The sequence below is a fragment of the Haliaeetus leucocephalus genome, unplaced genomic scaffold (assembly GCF_000737465.1).
Source record: "Haliaeetus leucocephalus isolate CR32 unplaced genomic scaffold, Haliaeetus_leucocephalus-4.0 Scaffold395, whole genome shotgun sequence".
NCBI lineage: Eukaryota > Metazoa > Chordata > Aves > Accipitriformes > Accipitridae > Haliaeetus > Haliaeetus leucocephalus.
The window spans coordinates 4113690-4128975 of record NW_010972831.1 but is presented as its reverse complement, the minus strand read 5'-3'; the positions used below and the strand labels follow the sequence as shown (position 1 = coordinate 4128975).

At 42.0% G+C, this 15286-nt stretch overlaps 1 protein-coding gene across 3 annotated transcripts in view; it reads left to right on the top strand.

Moving 5' to 3' along the window:
- Nucleotides 1-15286, top strand: part of FAM222B (family with sequence similarity 222, member B) — a 37605-nt gene continuing 22319 nt past the window's right edge. For 2 of the 3 annotated variants that reach the window (XM_010573649.1, XM_010573646.1), the window contains exon 1: nucleotides 1-58. The gene's annotated coding sequence lies outside the window, so the exon portion shown is untranslated. Of the gene's footprint in view, nucleotides 59-14359; nucleotides 14379-15286 lie in introns of those variants that run through there. The other variant, XM_010573651.1, reaches the window with a different exon arrangement.

Here is a 15286-nt window from a genome sequence, read left to right as displayed (position 1 = left end):
GGGCCGGCAACGGGCACAGCGGCGGCGGCGCCATGAGGCCCGGGCAGGGGCACCGAGAGTAAGTACGGGAGAGAGGTTGGCCGCCGTTTACCTCACAGGGCGGCGGGACCGGCGCGGCCCACCCCCCCCCCATTGTCCTTCCCGGGTGTCCCCTCCCCCCATCTTCTGAGGCAGCGTGAGGTACCCCCGCTGTCGTGACCCTCCTCCTGTCGCGACAGCGCTGCGGGGCCGCCTCCCGGGAGCGGCCCCGGCCCACCCGCCTCCCCGGGGGCCTCCTCCCCTCAGTCCGGAGCTCCCCGGCTCGTCCTTGTGAGGAGACGAGGGGGTGGGGGGAAGCAGGCAGCCCGCCTAGGCTCTTCTGCAACGCCGGCACCCTGGGGCTTTAAATACCTTTCCCTTGATATCAACTACACAGCGGGAATCGCGATAATACGTCAGCTGTCGCGACAGAGAAATGCCTTCAGGGAAAAGGGGGGGGGGATTGCGGTTGCGATGTGTGCAAATCCTTTGTGTGATTCTTTCCCGAGAAAAGTGTCTTTTGGCGAGAGGTATGGTTAATAAATTACTCGTCGTTTTTATTTCCTACCAACCATTTTCCAAGCGTCTTAACACAAGCGTGGAGAAAACTGCAGAGCTTGACTTATCTGTTTTCAGTCCACTCGTGCAAGCAAAGTGCTTAAATGCTTTTGGTTATGCAGCATATGATCTTCCCAGAGCAGCACCTGCGAGGGCTTACGGATGTGTTTTATCCTTCTCTTGGTATTGCCTCTAATTGCTAGGTACAAGTTTTAGGATTAATTGCAGATACAGGTTAGTAAGTTAAGTAATAATTCGTTGTACTCACTTCTTACCATAGTCCTTAATTCTTCTTGCTTTAATCACATCTAACGTCTTAAGAAAATGTAAGTTTATTTGGAAAACTTTTTGCAACAGTACTTTTATCTCTTTATTGCACAAACCCAGTTCTTTGTTGCACTGGTAGCCGCAGGAGAGCACGCTCTCAGTAGACAAGGTTGGGTTCCCGAGTGATGTCATTTGTGCTGGAGCAACGGTGATGACTTTGTGATTGAATAAATCCTACTGGACGTGTCAGGCTTCGTGATTTTGTGTGTGTGCGTTGTAGAAACTTCATCTGATTCAGCAGCCGACTGAGAAAATCCTGTGATCGGCGCTACGTAGGCAGTAAGGGAACATAGTGATGATAGTTGCTTTTTCTTTTCAGCACATGTATTTCTGATCAGGTCTTCTTGCACTTAAAGAATTTGAATTTGTTAGAGTCCATTCGTTTAAGTAAATTCATAAAGCAATGGGGAAAGACGCTGTTGAAGCATATTACAGATAATAGCGTCGGAGAGAGCAGGCTCGCACAGCCAGCAGCCTGGAGGGTGACAGATGCAGGGAGAGCATTCAGGTGGGTCTGGTGTCCTGTAAAGCCAGTCCAGAGGGTCCAAAAACTCCGAGGGAAACGGCAGCGGCAACAGAAAGCAAGCAGTGGTGAATTAACTGATGGGTAATTTTTAGTAGAGGAAGGTCTGGATCAAAAGCAAGTAAGAGTCAGAACAAACAGAGGGTAAGATTTGCAATAAATACAATACCTAAGCTTTCAGGGAAAAATACTTCCATAAAAGAAAGGCTATTTATTTTTTAAATTATGTTTATATTGTGCAGTTGGGTAGAATTTCTGAGGTGAAGAAATCAGAGATTGACCCTTTTCTGGGGGAGCCGCAGGTCGAGCTGGAGCTAGAAGATGAGTTCATGAATAGGCTGTAATTTACAAGCGTCGCTTCACGTATTTTCAATATTTCTCAACTATTTTAAGAAGCCATATTGAGTTCAAGCCCAACCAGCCTGATTGTCTAGAGCGAGGAAGGCTGTGTATTGCTGGAACAAGAATTAAGCAAAAATAGATAAATCTGACATAATGGATGACAAGGGAAAGATGATTGCTGAAAGATGCTGGCATATTCTCTGTTCCTTCATGCTTGGCGTATATTTTGTTACGTTACATGGCTTTTGAAGTGTAAAAAAAGAAGAAAAGAAAAGAATCTCATTTTGTGCTGAGATAAAAGAAAAGGCAGGTGCTTAAATTCTGTTAAGGATCAGCTTTGATACTGACATTAAGTGGTGACCTTACTTACAGTTACCCTTCTGTCATTTTGTGAATTTCTCAATGGAATAAATAATGTGCTTAGCACCAAATAAATACCATTTAATAAGATGGTATTTTTGATCCCCCTTTCACTTCACATTGCAAACAGATTCACACTTTTTCTGCTTGAGCACAGCCTGGGGTGCTATTTCTGTTAATAACATTAAAAAACATGTTGGAGAATGTCTACATAGTATTGTTTTTTCTCCAAATGCGAAATTATGTTCTCTGTAACTTGGATATTTGCCTTCATTTAAGTCTTATTTGTATTTTTTTCAAGTTGTCCCCTGATAGATAAGTTCTTATATCTATGTTTGCTTCTGGGAACTGTTACCAGATCAAGAGGCGAAGTAAGGATTTTTGTCAAGGACTGAAGTATCTGTATTTCCCAGAAATGCAGACTACTGTATGATGTACAGGGAGCCTTAGAGTGTATTCTCACCTGCACTCGCTGAAATGCCTGGACATGGGATAGAAACTTCTACAGGTGTCTCCTCCCCAGTGCAGTACTTTTCTTTTTCACCTTGATTTGTCCATTCATCTTTATTCTTCATTTTTGACCTCAACTTGTTGCTGGCCGGCACACGGAGATGGGGAGAGGAGATTTGGAGGTGGTTGCCCTGACTGCCCTCACCCCAAAGCCTCCATCGCTGGAACATTTTGTGTCCTGTATATTGCTGGCTCACTCATCTTCAGCAAGGTAATGGTGAGGGGAGTTACTGATTTATGAAGATGGGAGATTAAGTAATGTCCATTCTGTATTTCTCTAAAGCTTGGTAACTTCCAGGATTCTAAGACTTATGGAATTATTAAATACACCACTGAGAACATAGCCACAACCTGACTTGCTTGATTTATTTAACAGATGATCAGAACTTTTAAAGAATTTCTTTAAGAACATATAGTTCACTGAAATACTACACCCAACAGTTGAGTAACAGGTCACTTTGTCATGCTGTAGACTGTAACCAGGGCCTGCTGACTCCTCTAAGGCTGTTTATGGGGCGAGATGCTCCTGAAGATGAGTAAAGGTTTCACAGTTTTCTGCGTCTGTAATGGAGTGTGTCACCCCACCATTTTCAGCATTTTAAATGTTTTCAAACTGGGAAGTTCAGTGAATAATTTAAATTTTTATTCCTTGTGTGGTATGCCATATTCCCATTTTCCGCATTGTATTTTGTGACTCGTATTAAAATCTTAACCGTAATGGTCTTTGAGCAATTTTTCTTTTAATTGCAGGTCGTCAGTTTGAATATGAATGCTAAAATGAGTTTGTCACACTATTCATTGTTTTTTTCTTTCTAAAAAAAATTGCTTTCCAAATACTGATTCAGCTGCTGAGGAACAGAGCTCCTGAAAAGGCTTTCTGCTGACTGGCATCCAGAAAAGTTGTTTTTAACTTTGCCCAAAGATGTTTTTCCAACGGGTTGTATTCCTCAAAAGCTAAGCTTATTGTCTGAAATAGGCATAGTTTGGCCTCGGTCTTGCCTACACCTGGAGCTGACAGAGACTGGTGTGTTCATTGGCTGCTGGTTTCCATGTTTTTAGTAATTTGATTTAAACGGGCACTTAAAAAGATGACGACAACTGTGACCCGTGGCTGATCTGGCTTCATAGACCCTATAGACCCCTTTTCCTTAATTCGGTATGTTCTGTCTGGGTGTCTCTTCCTGCCTCCCTGCTCATTTTGAGTTTGGTATGTTGTTGCTATAATTATTCTGCCATTGTGCTCAGGAATTATGCATAGTTTAAGTATTCCTATTGCTTAGCTGCTTTATACTGTGTTTGATGATTACTCCCAAGTTTTCAGGGTTCATGAAGAAAATGGTGATATTTCGTTATTGGAATAATTTCACAGGAATATAGTTTGGCTGCAGTCTGGCTTTGGTACAGGGGTGTAGTACTTAGGGTGTGCTGGGATGAAAACTGGGAGAGAATTTTAATGTAAGTTTTCAAGTCCCATGCTGTGATTCTGGTCTGCTGAATGGTATGTGTGTGGAGTGCATGGAGCAGTTGAGTTGAATGTCTGGGTTATTGATGTATGTAAAGATAACTGAACTGCTCCAGGCTTTTAAATAGATGCGTTGATGGGTGTACTGTAGGGAAATGTATTAGAAAACAGGTTTTCTGTAAATGCAACACATCTGAGACAAACCTTTAAGTAAAATTCTGTTGAATTAGGTGACAGACCCTGCCTCCAGCAGGAGTGGGCTCTGTAGCATCCTCAGTGTGCAATGAGTGAGAAGGTTTTTTAATTTCTTACGATGTCTGTAGTACTGTGATGCAGAAAAGGTGAACCGTGAAAGTGAAGCTATTTTTAGTATTTAAAAAAAAAAAATAGTCAAAAAACGATCTACCGAGTGATACGTTGCTGACGTCTGTAGTGCGGCCAACCCAATTAAGGTGCCGTATATTGTTTCCAGCAGGATTCTGATTGTTTCTAATTTGGGAACCATGTGAGAGCAAGTGGAAATAGGTGAAACGACATGCTTTGCTCTTTGGAGTGGATCTAGCATCTAGTTGTTTTCTGTAATTTCACTTCTCATACTTGGGCAATCTTCCTGTCCTGTGCTTCGCAGCTAAGATGGTAGCCATGCACAGCCTTCCCAGGTGTCTTCTCCCTATGTGGTGGGTGTGGGGTTCCTGGCAGAGAAAAATGATTTGGTGCTATAGGGAGAGCACAGGGCAGTGGAAAAGAAAAAAAAAAATCGTGTGTGTTTTTATTTGGTAAAATATTGCATAAGTCAGTGTTCAGTGGTATGGATTTTTTTTTCATTTCCTGACCCCAGTGTATCCTTTGCTGTATCCTGCTATCTCTCTTCTCGCCTTCATGTTGTTAAACTTCGAGCGTGCATTTTAGAGGACTTGCGTATCACAGTCCTGCCCTTTCCTGTGGCTGTTGCCTTGCCACTCATTTTGTTCCTCTCTGTAGGCAGTTTCTGCACGCAGAACGCTTTGAAAAATGTTGTATGATTACTGTCTTGAGCCAATACCATGTATATATATATATAGTTTAAATTCTGTTGGATCGAAATAGCATTGTATGAGCCTTTTAAAAAAAATTACACAGATGCTCCCACTCTCAAAGTAAACTTCCTCCTCTGCTAATCTTTTTTTAAATCTGGAATGGAAAAAAGTGTACATTTTTAACATCTGGAAAGGGGAGCCCTTTGTACCTACTATATTATTCTTCTATCCAGCATTGCTCTTCATTCATCCTTCTATTCTGTCACTGTTTTTCTTAATTTTTTGTCTTCTAAGCTAGAGGAATGTTGCATGCTTTGCCTTCATAATGGACAGGCAAAGTTAGGTATTTGCTTGCCCTTCTCTTCCAGCTCGTGAGTCTGTTCTGATTCTGGGTTGGGTTTTTTTCTTCAGCTACAGAAAAGTTCTCAGCTTTTGCCTAGAATGGGTAATGTGTTCCTAGAGCTGGTAATTCATGCATCCTTTGACTTTAAATTGTTCACAACTATGCTGAGCATTTGTGAATGAGCGTGGAGGAAAATCAATATGTGAAAAGGCCAGAGCAGGCAAGGGAAAACAGCTCTTCCAGCGCCTTTTTCCTGGTCACACCATTGCCTGATTTTTAGTTTTCCTGCCCGTGAACTCTTCAGTGTTTAAATTTAGAAATGGCTTGTTTTGGAACAAGTCACTTTTAAGATCGTTTCCAGAAGATTTGTGTGTAATTTAATCCCATTCAGGTTTGCTGCTCTGCTGCTCTTATCTGTGTTTAGCTTGTTATGCGAGACTTCAGGTTGCTCATTGTGCCTGTACCTCTCCCGGTGTTTTCTAGAAATTTGGGGTTTTTACCAGTCAAAACTGCAACAGCATTTTTGAAGCCTTTTACACTTTTTCTATTCCCTGTTTCCATTCATTGACAAGGTGGTATTTTTAGAACTGTTATTTTGTACATATATTTTTGTACAAAATAGCCTGAATGTTTAAAAAATAAAACTTCAGTTTCTCTGAAGGATCTCATTAGTGATTATTATTTACATACTCTAGAAATGGAATGCATGTACTTCAGAAATTAGCCAGAATAATATATTTAATATTTCTAATATATATTCTCTTGTATTTACTATTCATTTCCAACACAGCTTAGTTTAATATTTCAGGGCGTCTGCTTACAGATTATCAATGAGTGAAGTTGCCGATGAAGAACCAAAAAAGGCTTCTCAAAATGTGACAGTACGACATAACATTTCAACCACTTAAATTTAAGTTGAGGCAGGAAAGAATTAAGATTTTACATACTTCCATCTAGTGTGCGTGAGGGAAATTGCATCCCTGGTTAAAATCCCAGCCAGTCTCCTCGCAGTTCCAGTTGGGCAAGGATCATCTCATCTGTTGGTCTTTGTTAAGCAGTGACTGCTGATAAACTCTGTAGCATCCCAAGGCTGACAGATTTTAGCTCTAAGTATTTATGTGGTGGTAGCTTTGCGATGTCCATAAAATGGCGACACACGAAGTTTAAGAAAAATCACCTTTCACCATGTGGCGTTCATACTCTCCTTCAGTGTGTTCTGCTCTATTTGCTTGTCATTCTGTGCTAGAATTTCAGCTGCTTGATTTATGAATTACTGCTATTGAAATAAAATTAAAGTGTCTGTTCAGTTATTTAAGAGCCAATTAAATCTGATTTTATTCTGATGTAACAGTTCCGATGAAAGTGCATAAAACACAGTCTGTGGAGGAAAGTTAGATCTAAAAATGTTTAGTGTTTATTTTTTATAATCTGTGCTTTAGACGGCTTGACTTGCCAAATACAATCCATTGCAATCTCACAGCAGTGAGTTCAGATGTTAGAAGTTACTCTAAATAAGAAAATAAAACAGTTTTGGTGTTTTCAGTGATCCTATATGAACCTTTAGCGGTGGCTGCTGGTTGGAGAATTTATTCAACCCAGAGAAATTAATTTCTCATGTTTGCAACGCTCTTGGAGAATATAATTTATTTACTAGCCTTTGGTGACTTTCAAAGGTAGAAACAGTGGGTCTTCTGGGACTCAGGTTTCTCAAATCATGGGCTGTACTGTCTTGAGGGATCAGCATTTTTATTAGTTGAGTTTCCAGTATCAGAATGTACCAATGACTGTGAGGTCCCCTGCTCACAGGGGGTGCTCAGGACGAGATGCTTTTAGAAACACAGCCCAAGAGCCTCAAGTGGTCTGCGCAGGACAGACGGATGCATCGTTTGTTGTGTGGTGTTGGGGAGCTGAGTTCACTCTCAATGATCTGGTGGGGCGTGGACATGCTGAAAAGCTAACGGTATCAGAAAACACCCTACCGAGCCTTACAGTCCTGAGTTGTGTTAGCAATAAATACAGCAAGTGGAGAATGAGCAGGTACTTTTTATTATGTGTGGCAATTAAAATGTATCTCTTGGTTGTGGCATTTCTTATTAGGGGAAATGACAATGCCAATCCCAGTTTTATTTTGACGATTTAACACTGTACATTATATCTTCTATGGGCTGGGAGGGTGCTGGCAGAGCCTATTTTGATATTAAGGGTCTGGTTTGCCTCATTTTTTATTAAAAATAAGTCATATTGATGTGGATATAATTCTATTTCTAACTAGGCAAGCCTGCACTAGCACTAGCCAGCTCTCAGGTTTGTGGCGTCTGTCTCCGACAAGATCACAGATATGGAGAAAATGATTTATTTTAGTTTCCAACACTTAGATAAAACTCTGTTTTTGTGCAGATGGCACTGAAAGGATAACACGTAGCTCAGACAAAATCTGTATAAAGCACCATATATTTGTACCAGAATCCAAATCTTCAGTACATCAGTAATATTGAGATTTATACTAGTATCGTACTAGCCTGGTTTTTTTCAGCAGATAGAATTAATTGCCACATGTAGAGGTCAGTGGGGTTGGTGTACTCCAGTCTGTCTGCTCCGTGCATCTTGGTGGAGTGCTTCCAGCTGCCCAGCCTGGTACCCAGAAGAGCTGTTGGGTATTGTCTGGTTGATACTGGAGAATGCGTTGGGGTTTTTGGATGGAAAACGTTAAGAGTGGTGCAGAGCAGGAGTGTGAGGACGCTCGGCTTTTTCAAGAGAATTGGAGATGGTACAAGTGTTTGTGAGGGTACCTGCTCTTCCATCAAAGGCTTTTATAAAATGCTTTAGTAGAGCGTGATAAAGAAAATTCTGATAGTTGCACTAAGTCTAAATAAATATTTACTAAACAACATTAATGGATTTAAAATGTTTTTAGGAATAGTTATTAGTCCTTCAGTCTTGTATGGTGAAGAGAGTTTTGTCTCGATGGGGGGCTGCCATTTTAATGCTTCCTGGCAGGAGGCCTATTTTGATCATGCAAATTAGGTTGGAAAAAGTAGGCTAAGCCATTAAAAAGTAGGAGAGATCATGAAATTTTAAATTTTTGAGGTGGCTTTTTTCCTAATGATTAACATTTTTGTTATCATTGTTTATGTATGTCATTTCATTTCCTTAATTCTCATGTCCTCATCCCTTAACACTGACAACCTCGGTGCCAGTTGCTTTTGTGTCCACTGCTCAAAATGGAAGACGTAGTCTGTTGGCTATTTTATTCCCAGCAAGGTGCTTGGAAATATTGTCACATGGTGGGTTTTGTTGTATAATTAGAAATGCAGATGCAGACTTTTTTGTTGCACCATGGTTAATTTTTTCTATTCTGTTAACGTTAATAGGGACTGAAGGTTAAACTTGGCTTATGTAAACTCTGAGTATTTGCAGGATGCTTATTGGCAAGGGGATTAATTCTGGCAGTGAGAAAGAGGCGCGCGTGCAAATGGGCGAGGATCAGAGCTGGTGCCCAGCCTGCTACTGGATGGGTGTCAAGTAAGAAGACGCGGGTTTTCACCGGGGTGATCTCTACAGGCTCCACCTTCCCCATCAGTTTCTAGCTGGGGGAATGAGCCACTTGCCAGCAGAGTGGCACGGCACTGGTGGAACACGGGGCCCTGCTGGGGATGTGGGGAAGAGCCCCCCGCTACTCCTCCTGGCCGGCACATGGACCTGCTGGCCACCATCCTGCAGAAAGACTGCAGCCCATCCTTTGCATCCCGCTCCTCTGGGCAACGAGTGCGTCAGCAAAATAACTATCTTGGTGCCTGCTGGCTCGCCAGCTTCATTTAATTCTATTAATTTTTAATAGAAAATTAATATTAAGCTAGCATACTTCTAACGTGACTTTGCCTGTGCGCAGAAAGACCCCCCGTTTGTGTTTGCTTTGGAGGAGAAGAGTGTTGGATCCTGCAGGAGTGAGACCCTCGTGGTGGAGCCGGCAGCCAGAGCAGCGTGGGGCTTTTTGCTGAGGGACGTATCTTTGTAGGGCTGTCACCTTCAGCAAACACAGTAGTAGTGCCCTGTTCCGATTCAGTGATCACAAATATTGGTTGGATTTCAAATGTATATCTCTAAAAGTAGTGCTCTGTGGCAGGGTGTTGTTTGTATGCTGTGCTGCTTGGATAAACTGAGGGGAACAAGGGATTGCCAGCTAAATGTGTGCAACAAGTGTATTGTGTGTCAATTAAGCACAGAGCTGACCTGACCAGTGTCTAGTGGAAAATGCCAAGAGTTGAATAAGAATTTTATAAGGACTCCAGTAAATATTAATTTAAGTGATTTAAGGTTTCTATTGGTGAAAAAAGCACATATTTTTAACAGTGGTTTTCACTAGGAGCTAATGAAGGAGAGTTGTGTTGGAGATGGAGAGTTTGTACCCAGCCACCCAACTGTGGCTTTGCTACAGTTGATATTCTGCAGCCTCCAAAACAGTAAACTTGAAACAAGAAGGCCTGCTCTGTGAGTTGATGGTATCTTTCTCGTTAAGGTAGATTCTGGGAAACTAAGCTGCATTCCTTAGCTCTTGCAAACCTTTTTAATTGTTTTTTCTCACAACCTTAGCTCGATCTTATCACGTAAGTAATTGCTGCATCATATTTGCTTTATTCTCTCTACTGGGAAGTCAGATAATTGCTTTATACTTTTTAATGGGAAGTGTTTGGGAAGGCTGTTACCTCCAAGATGCAGATGAACAGTACAGCGACTATTAGAACACTTGCACTTCTCCCAGCTTTTCTGGAGCTTGACAGGCAGCGAGCAGGAGAAGGGAGGCATGGATGGATGGCACCTTCTCTTGGATTGAGTAGCAGCCATAAAGTTACTAGGTGTGTTAGACTCCATCATAAAAGTAAAGCTACCAGCTCTGATGTGCCTTGTATTTAGGTATATCTCATCTGCGGGAATATTCAGCCAGACTTTCCTTATGAAGTAGTATTATAGGGTATTAATTATTCATAGTCAGTTTAATTCTTCTTTCTTGCATATTTAATTGTAATAGCATGCTGTATGTCACAGTGATTTCCCAGAAGAACTGTACACCAAAGGAAAACCATTCAGGTATATAGTCTTAAATATGTCCGTGCTAATCTTTGGTGTTTAATTTTGGAGCAGAATGGGATATTATCAGATGTTTCTTGCAGGGAAACAATTATGCAAAATCATGATTTCACTTAATCTTTTCAGCTAAATTCTTCAAGCTGAAATAGCTGGTTTGATTTTTCACTGATGACGTTTACGTTGTCTTGCCTTTTTTATGAGGAAAAAATGCTTAATGGGAGGCAGGACGTGACTTTTGTTTTCTTCTCTGAAGGGGGGAACCTCTATCAAAGACTTTGGAAGTGCCAATCGATTCCTTCCAGAAGATGAAGGAAGGGAATAAGATTTTTATTGAGGTTTTTTTCAGTGATCAGAATAGCAATGCCAGATGCTTGTGTGATTTAAGGTTGGGTTTTTTTAACAACTAGGATGGGCTCTTAGTGCTTGACATGAGAAGATATTGGAGGCACAGAACTGCAAACACATTCACAATTTGATTTGCATTATCCTCGTTGTAGAGCTGTTTCACGCTTGTAAGGCACTTGGTGAAACCGAACCCCTTGTGTTTGGAGAGCAGGATTGTTCTCAGAGATTTACCGTAGGAGTTTAAACTTCTGAAAAATCTGTTTACAATGTGTCTGAACCGGAGGATAGAGGACACAGTAGAGACTGTTATCTGTTTACTGCTCAGATAAGGAGGTGGAATAGATTGCTGGCCTGTTTCTGAACTCTGCTTAATGAATGGTTGCTAGGCAAATTGCATCTCAATCAGCTTAATCCTCAAGATGTCATTTACAGGTCTGCTCTTTGTGAGGGCCAGAACCGTGTGCTTTCAAACTGTACAGGCCAGAAATTGCTAGCAAAGCAGCTTAGAATAGCTTGTTCAAAAATTCAGCGTACATGTGTTGCTGAGCTGCCCAATTTAAAGTGCCTGTTGTCACAGGGCCATCGTTGCACGGCCATGCGCTAGATTAGATGTTCGGTGATAGACGGGAGGCAGCAGCATCATTAGCACCGTTTCTGGATCAGCACAGCATACATCATAACGTTTTGGCACTGGATTAATGTGAAAGAAAACGTTTCTAAATGGGGACTGCACTGCTGATATGATGAAAGGTATTTCTGTTTTGACTGAGTTTGCTCAGAGCCGGATGTGATTTCGGGGTGTATAGGTGGGACATGATTAACTTTGGCAAACAATTGAAAGTGGGAGGTGGTGTTACCTGGCACAGGGCAGGGGGCTGGGGCTGGTCTTGGTGAGAGATCTCTAATTGGGAGAGGGCACGGCCTGGTCATACGAAGGCTTCAACCTGCCTCTGAAACTGTGGACTTTCTGCCGCTGCACGAGGAGAGAGCCAATTAATTGCATATGTTGGTGTATGTGTTGCCTACATACGTTAGGCTCATGATTTAATCCAAAGGAAAAAGTTTCCTAACATAGTTAAGCTTTAACAGTCTCTTTGTAAAGAAAGATAACGAGATATTGTTTTTATTGGTTTCCCATGACAGTGATTAATCTTACTGCAGGGAGAGCATTGTTCTTTGCATGGCTACACCTTCCTTTCCTTTGAAATATATCCTGTGTGAGTGCTGTATGTCGTGACACCGAACACTGTAAATGCAAACTGGAAAAGACTGGACTTGTTGAATGCTAAAGACATTTTAGAACTGTTTATGGTCATCGTGTGCCGATACGAAATGTCCTTCATGTGGCATGGTTATTAAAAGTGCAGGTGAAAGTGTAGTATGTGAACTTTGCAGTGCTTGCATAGTTTGGATGTGTGCAGCTTTTGTGCTATTGAAAAATACCGTTAGAATTTTAGGAAAAGGTTGTATTAAAACATAGAGAGCCTCTCCAAATAAAGCATAAATAAAATATTCCACCTTAGTCACCAGCAAAATGTCGGTGGTGCTTGCATCTTTATGCTGTAGATGGGAAGAGGACTGTTGAACAGAAGACTTTGTGATCAGAGGGTGCTTTTCATGCAAATGAAGATTTTATTACATGCTGCTGAATCAGGGGCTTGTGTAGCGAGAACAGCACAGAAGTGATAAGATCACTTTGTCATAGCTTGAAATTTTGCCCAGCATGTCTTTCAGATTGCTGAAACGGGCAAGAAACACTCTTTTTAAGGGCGCAGCAGTAACTGATACAATATTTTGAGGACAGGACTTTTTCCTCATGGTGCGGTCTGTCTGCAGTGATCTGCCATGTGTCTACAGCCCTGATTTCAAAGCAGTGAGGAACTGAGTAGGTGACCCTGCGTAGCAGCAAAGTCATAAAAGCTCCCCTTCCTGATGGGATCCCAGTTCTCCTCTTGCCCGAATGGGTACAGAATCTCCTCTCTGCTGCAAGCTAGGAGCCGTTAGCGTTGGGTAGAGCAGAGTTGTCCATCCTCTTGGCTGGGATAGCCTGTGTTGCCTGTTCCAGAGTCATGCGGGGGCCCTGCACATGCTGTGGAGCTGTGTGTTGCTGCAGAGGGAACCCATCCAGGACTGGCTCTGTTGGTTTTCCTTTTGTATTGACATTAGCTAATATCGTCTTCCCAATGTCCTTCTTTCATGGTTAGAACCGGTTTGGTTTAATGAGGACTGTTGTTGCCAACAAGCAAATGGATATGTGTAGTAGAATAGGCATCTAAAGCTTCCCCTGCAGATGGGTAGTGTTCAGCATCCTGATGTGACCTTGGTAAAAGTTCTCTGGCGTGTTACTTTCCCTCTTTATTTGTCTCTCTTGCTGTGTGGCAGCTTTCCTTACAGCAAAGCGTCTGAGCTATTGGAAATCTGTCCTCTCTTCTCCTCTTCTCTCCAGAGACATTGTCAGCCTAACACCCAAGCCACTTAGATTGACGCCTGAATATTCTGCTTTTGCACAATCAGGAGGCATTCAATGAAGTAGCAAGGTGACAAAAAGTTTAAGATTTAGGAGTGACATTTTTAGGCACTTTTCATTCCATAATTTTGAATAGTCTTGGTGAGGAAGGTCAAAGGCTTCCTTCACATGGGATGCTCCCGTATGTGTGTGTTGAGCATCCATCAAAGTGTATAGCACAGGGGAGAAACATGCTTAACAGCCATCAGATTGCAGTGTGGAGCTGTTCATATTTCAAATTCTCACTGAAGAGTCTAGGAACAAAATCTAACCCTGCGTTTTCTTGGAGGGTTTCAGAGTGGCAGGCCGGAACCTTTTTCATGTTTTTCTCATGCAGATTATGGTAAGGATTATTCAGTGTTTAAAATCTGGTTTATACTGGCTTCTGAATTTCATTTAAAATAAACATCTGTAGAGCTTTTTGATCTCCTGTGCAAGACTGTTGTCTGCCTCACTTGTTAAAATGACTTCTGCTTAATTTTTAGTGAAAGGCAAGACCTATATAATTTCAGCCCAGAGGCGATTGAAATGGTTCACCTTCTGCAGTTAGAAATTTCCACAAGCACACAGCCTATCCAACAGATATTTAAAATCCTTTCTCTTGGGGAGCGTGGCAGCAGTAGGTATCTGTTTCTTGTGTGCTGCCCTTTGGGATCTGCAGGGCTGCTACCTGTAGTGTGATTTGTACTTCTGCAAAGCCTCGTTCTTCCAGTGCTGAGCACGTATTGGAGTGGATGCTCCATTCAAGTAGAATTACAGTCTTGTCCCTTTGCAGCTTGCAGTACAAAGCCCTCCTCCAGAAGATTGCCACGGTTTGCCGGTATCCTGCAGTCAGATAGGTGGAACAGTGTCACATAGGGAGTAATCAGTTATTTATTCAAATAGCCATTACATCTGGAGTATGTTTTCTCTGATTTGACAGGAGCTCGCTTCTCTACTCTTCACTGGAGACTGAAAATGTGTGCCCGTGGTGAGAGTGCTGGGTACGTGCTTCCTCTGTCTTCTGGCTTTGAAATGGGTTCCTGTTGCTCTTTGACAGACCCTGAAGCAGCGATCTGTGGAAGCAGCGTATTCATAGCAAGAGTGACTTTACCTCTTTGTTTTCTCTTTTTATTTATGTCTGTATGGAATCAGCTGGTCCCGCATTGTGTGTGAAGTAGTTAATTTTTAGCCTGCATCTGTAGGATGTGATTTCTCCCCCTCCCCTCCAGTCGCTTTGATCAAATCAAATAAAAATGCAACACTTTCATTTCTAGTTTTGTAGTTTCAAAGACAATCTCTTGACATGCTCTAGCAGTCTGGACCCAAGTCCTTTTTTTTCCTTAGTCCAAAGGCATACTGTGTCTTGCGCCTTTCTCTGTATCAGCAGTTGCTATCTGCATTGGCTTTTATCTGCATCAAAAGACAAATGGAAGAGAGCAAGACACTGCAGGAATGGGAAACAGACTTACATGTGCAATGGAAATATGTAATCCTTACGTTCAGTCTGCCACATAGAGTACAGACCAGTTTCTATATTGGAAATCTGTAGCCTGTACTCCTAGAAATGTGAGTTTAGATTTTAGGCTTTGAAGGTTGGTTAATCCCCCCAGCGGTTAATACCAACATAAAATTTTCTGTGATGTCAAGCCTTTCCTTCTAAATGCTATTTTTTTTTCATATGTCAACTATACAAAGCAACGCTCAATTTGAGAAATTAGCATTCAAACACTCTGTAAGCACTTTATTTTTGTCCGCTTTGTGAGCAGCTGAACACACGTCCAGGCTGAAATACGCTGAGCTGCTGCTTCCTGGCGAGCGTGCCAGTGCTGCTTGGCATGAGGAGCACTGAGAAGGCTCCTGGCCACGCAGACGCGGGAGAATTTGGAACTTTGTCTGGTGTCCTGAAAAG